Below are 6,073 nucleotides of genomic sequence, written 5' to 3' on the forward strand. Positions count from 1 at the left end.
ACTGGTCCAGAAATGCTTGTGCAAAGAATTTCCGTAGTTGGGTTTTGGAGCGAGAAGGCATGGGCTAACACTTTGCTCAAACCCCTTTTTGGAAAAAATGGATCCGGAAATTGGGACCAAAAGCCCAGTAAATTCTAACTTTTTTTGTTTTATAAATTTATGAGAGAGGTTTTGGTCTGAGTAAATATTTATCAATGAGGGTAAAACCCGAGGTATAGTCAAAGTGTTCAAGGACAACACTGCATTTTTTTTTATAGTTGAATAAATTTTTGATATTTTTTTAATTTATGGGAAAAAAATAAATATTGATGAGAATTTTACTTTTTGGAAGGTTTGGGAATAAGACAGCACCTATAGCTGCATCACGGGCATCAACAGGGAGGGTAAAAGGGAATTTTGGGAAATTGCACGAAACTGGGGAGAAAAAGGGAAACGTTTTAAACGTTTAAAAGCTTGTTCACAATTTCGTCCCAATTAAATTTATATTTGGACTGGTCAACTAGTCAGGGAGGAAACGGGTTTGGGCAAAAGCTCCAAAAGACCACCCCCAAAATCGTTGGGGGGTTTTTTTCGAGGACGGAAATTTAAAAAAATTTGGGACCTTTAATTGGGGGGGGGCTACTAGCCTTCCCTATTTTAAACAGAATTTTAATCGGGCCCCACCAAAGTAAATTTTTGTAAATTTACAGTAAAATTTATTTCTGCAATGTTTTTCAGAGGCTTTTAATTTTTCTAAATGAGACTGCCATATACTAAAAACCACCAGGTCGTCTAAGATTCTACACCTTCTAAGGGTTGACAAAAAGTTCATAATTTCGGAAAGAGGAGGCGGCGTTACACAAGCCAAAAGGCATAACCTTATACGTAAATAGTCCGTTCTAACTCAACCCCCAAACTTTGGCCCTGGATTTAAACGGCCCCGGGAATACCCCCCCGCAAGTCAATCTGGTAAAAAGGGCACCTACAGCATCTATTAAATCATCAACCTTGAATGAAACCCATCGGGTTTTGGGTGACTGAATTTCTTTACGGTAATCCTAAAGGCGTCGGCCATGGGGTTTGGGACCAATAAACAGGGGGCCCCAAAAATTAACTGGGTTCTATCAAATTATATTGTAGTATTTATTTTTGTTGAATTAATTCTTGTTAGAGGAGAGCCCCGGAAAGGGGGATTGCTTTTTTGGGACTATTTTCAACAATTCAATATCGTGAAACCCAATGTACAAGGGTAGGGATATCTTTGAAGATGGAGTTATTTTAGTGATTAACTCTTTGATTTGAGATTTTGGGATGGGAAGAATCCGAAATGGTTTAGTTCTTTTAAAATTTCAAATTATGTATCAAATTCTTTATTTCCCTTACAGTGTCTTTCCCTTTTATTTCAGTGGATGGGTTGAATAGGGGTAATAATAGTGGGGAGAAGGCTGACTCGTATTTCTTTGTTATCTAGGGATACCCTAATTTTCTTACGTCGTCCTGGTTTCCCGGACCAATAATTCACGTCATTTTTTTGTCTACTATTTCTACCCCCAAATATCTAGGTTTTAAAATGTCCGGGAATTAATTTTTTAACAACACTAATTCATTCGGAGAGAATCAATTTCCTTTTGGTCAAAAGATTTTTTTTTTGGCTTGAGCTTTGACAGTTTCCCGGCAGCTGCTTTTTTTTTTGGGGAGAGGCTTTCCAAAGTAGAGGACGGGATGAAGAGGTCCTCCTTCCCATCCAAAATCTCGTAATAGGCTGGGGTCCTGCACCTGAGTCCAAAAATCAAGTCAAATGGAGGTTTTTAGTACTTTTTTGTTCAGCCACGGGGCGAAGAGAAGAAAGGGGCAAATTCGTCCCATTCACGAGAATATTGCTCAAAAAGCACGAAAGTAGATTTAAGGGTTTGGGGGGACTTTCTAGCACTTTGGACTGGGGATGATATGTGAGAGAGGATCTGTCTTACCCTAATCGAGACATAGCCTTTAAAAATTAGACGAAAAAAATTAGAACCTTGGTCAGATTGAATTTATTATCCTACTTGAGAAAAGAAGCGTATTAAATTTACATATTTCTGGAATTAATTTTGACATGGGGATAGCATCGGGTTTGAGTTGCCATCATGATAGTGAAGATATACTGGCCCTTTTTTGGGGGCAACGGCCCTACAAATCAATAACTAATTTTTAAAAGGTTTTTCAGGACATTTTTTTGGGAAAAAAGGGGGCAGACGCGGGATTGTGGCCGTTTTGCCTTTTGGCAAACGTGGCATTTCCGCAGTTTGCAGCAATATAAGCCCTCATCTGGGGCCCAAAAAAAATATTTTTATCTTTTTTCTGTTTTTTGAGATCCTAAATGACTTCCCAGTGGATTATCATGGGTTCAAATACCTTTTACGGGGGCGATAATAACAATTTTCCCTTTTTGAACTCAAATCATTATTATTTCTCTTAAAAAAAAACCGCATCATCAAAAGGTAACCTTCCTTTTTATCCTTATTGGTTAAATTTTTATCGTCCTTTAGAGAAAAGAAATTTTTTTCTTTTTTCATTTTCAGCAGGTCCGCAGGACTGGTAAAAATTTTTTCACCTGTGGGTCTCGACTGAATTTCTTCGCTAAACAGGAAGTTTAAACCAAAAACCCCGACATTTCAAAATGTTTAATATCCAAATTGTTGATTCTTAGCCTGGCCTGGGGACCACATGGGAAATAACCCCCCCCTGCCTCAGAGGCTCGGCATAATTTTCATCACAAGGATTATCTAAAACCAGAGGCCTCGGGGTCTCCCATGATCAATTTGTTCCGAAAGATCCCCCGGGGAATGGGAAAAAGGTTTATCTGAAAACCCACATTGATCCCGCCTACAATCCAGGCAGTTCTACATAAACCTTATAATGGGACCTTTTTTTTGTGCCCCCAAGCCCTAATAATACATCGTTCACTAAAGGTAACTTTCCCGGTTTGATCTTTAAAAAAAGAGATAGCTGCCAGTATCCGAAAAGGGCGTATTTACTAACCCCCCTTTACAGGTCCGAACTTCCCGGGAAAAGTAGGGGTTCCAAGCTACTCCCGGGCCTTTCTTTAAGCACGCGTGGTAAAGTCATCTATTAGGGTCTGCCAGGGAGGGCCCGAAAGGTAGAGATTCATCATCAGAGTTTCATACTTCCCGGGGGGAATTTATTACCTGGGGGATATCCTCTTGGTTGGGTTTTTTCTTCCCCGTTTTTGCCAACACTGGGGGCTGTTATAAACCCCCTTTTTCAAAAAAAGGGAAGGGAATTTATCTTTGGGTGTCTGGGGGAAAACCCTTTTCACCTGTTTTTTGTCTGAATAACCTTCGGGTTCGCGCTGGGTTTCCCAGCCGTCAATCTTGAACTAAAAGCTTGGGTGATTTTTTTCCCGGGGGCCTTTGACATTTCTTGGTTCTGGGGAAAATTTTAAAGTGATTGCGTGGGCAGCAGTATCAACAAGTTATAGTGGGAAATGTCAAAAAATAGAACCTCAAAAAAAAACTGGGGGAAAGTGACTACGAGGCGGTCCCCCGGGCCCTACGCCAACGCTCGAAAGCAGAGGGTTTTCCCGGCAAAGACCCAAGACTGCTGAGGATATTTTTCAGAGTTCTAAACATCTTCAAATAACTGACATAAAAATCATGTTTCAGAAGACAATTTTTTCCCAGATAATCAAAAATTTGTTCAAAAAGGGAAGTTGGCAGTTTGGTTTGGGCTTTTTTATTAAAAATGAATGTATTAAAGGCCCCAAAATTTAGGGGGCCATTGCATCACCTTGCCTGATTTTCGAATGTTTAAAAATGAATCAAAATTTTCCTGAAATTTAGGCATCAAAGAGGCTGCTTTTTTGGTCAAAAAGAAGGGGTTGATACATATTACGACTTTTTCTTCCTTAGTTTCCGCATAAAGCAAAAATTCACGTTCAAAATTCTCCCTTTTTTAAATTTTCTGGGCTTTTAAAAAGGTTGAAGCAATAAAATTCGACGTTAAAATTTTCCAGGGTTGAATAGTAGCAAAAACAAAGAGATTTGAGGTGGGTGTTCATCATCCCAAAAAGGGCTTTTTGTTTGTTTCAAAAATATCTGTAAATGGGTTTTCCTGGATCCGTTTTTTTAGCCTGATGGGTTCTGTTCCCCCTATAGTCCTTGGAGATGGAATTGGGGTCGTTGTGCAGCGTAGGGTTTTCCAGTATCAGAAGTTCATGTCCGCTTCCAGTAGGGGGGTTTTTAGCGTCGTAGTTTGGCCTCGGGGGTCTGTAAAAAGAATTCAAAAAAGGAATATCTCTTTCCCTTCTCAGTCTCGATCCTGCTCATCTGGAAAAAAGGGCATTTGTATCATACATCGTGTCTGGGCAGGGAAAAGCCCCGTATTTTACCCGCTTCGTGCTAATTCCAACAAAATTGAAGCTTAAAATTTTTTAATTTCTCCTTTTTATATCTTCAAAACCCCTCTGCCATTTTTACATTCATTTTAAAAGGGAAAATTTAGGTTATGATCCCGGACAACCCCCACTTGTTACCTCCCAAAAGAACAACTATTTCCTTTTTGAATAACAATTTTGGTCAGAGGTAGGGGAATAATAATGATCCTCCGAATGCCCCAAATTTTTAAATTTAAATATATTCATAATATAACAAAAGCCGTTATAAATACGTTATCGTATATAAGTTAAGAATACATGTTTTTTCTGTAGTATCCAAATATCATAAGGCTTTCAAGAAGAGGATTAGGAGGGTATCCCAGATATAAATATATATAAATGGGGAAATTTCTTTTTACATTAAAGTCTTGTTTCCCAATTGAAACAGCGAATAAAACAGAATATGTCCAGGGGGCCCTTAAATCTTGGCCATTTCCAGGACACAGGAGTGTTCTGTTTGCTACCCTTTACTGCTCCGTCCCTCAACCTTGGCTACAGGTAAAGGGGTCACGGGCGTGACTCACCAACACCAGTAGAGTAGGAACATAAAGGGGGAAGGGGGTATAACCATCAAAAATCACGGTTCACACACCGGCCCCCGGGCGGCAGGCAGGTTCTATGCCCAATTTAAAATTATCATGGCCATTTACAAAAATTTTAATTGTTAATAAGAATTAACATTTAAAAAAGGAGTTCATTTCCCAAATTTTGCTATTAAAGGGAAAAGACGCAATTAAAATTTAAAAAAAGGTTAACATAGGGGCATGACAGTGTGTTTTTGTGTGTGAGGATGTTATGAGTGTGTGTGTGTGTGTGTGTTTTGTGTGTGTGGGGTGTATGTGTATGAGTGTGTGTGTGTGTGTGGGGTTTGGGGGGTGTGGGGGGGTTATATAATGTGTGTGTGTGTGTGTGTGTGTGTGTGTGTGTGTGTGTGTGTGTGTGTGTGTGGGGTGTGTGTGTGTGTGAGTGTGGGGTGTGTGTGTGTGACTCAACAATCAACATTTGCACCCAAAAACTCCTACAGTTGTGACCGGTGTGGAAGGGGAATTGCTCATTACTCTGGGAAATTTTTTCATGATTTACCCATGTTTAAAATTAATAACCATTCTTACAAAATTCATTACCTTGCAACAGGGAGTTCATTACTTTTGTACCTAGTTCAGCTATCAAACTTTGGGCCCAGTCGCTGGACCCAAGACCTCTGTAATCTGTAAATCCCTTTGTAACTTGCTAAGAAAAAACACATACATGGGTTCATTACCTTGTAAATTACAGTTAAACATCTGTTTTTTGCTCAGCTATCAAAACGGGTCCATCCCGGACCAATTATGTACTCTGTAACACTACCCCCCAAAGGGATGGGAAAGGGGGATAAAAACATATTAAACTAAACTAACACTGATTGTGGAGCTAGCACGTACACTGGGGGGAGTGACACTCACTGATGGTGAGCTGAGCACACACTGGTGTGAGCGAGCACGTACACGAGGGTTTGAGCTGAGCACGACCCCGATGGTGTGAGCTGGCACGTACACCATGGTGGGGCGAGCACGTCCGGGTTGGTGAGCGAGCACGTACATGATGGTGTTAGCTCAGCACGCACTGATGGGGGAGCTGAGCACGTCACTGATGGTTTGAGCTGAGCACGACACTATGGTG

The sequence above is a fragment of the Cherax quadricarinatus genome, chromosome 1, assembly GCF_038502225.1.
Source record: "Cherax quadricarinatus isolate ZL_2023a chromosome 1, ASM3850222v1, whole genome shotgun sequence".
Lineage (NCBI taxonomy): Eukaryota > Metazoa > Arthropoda > Malacostraca > Decapoda > Parastacidae > Cherax > Cherax quadricarinatus.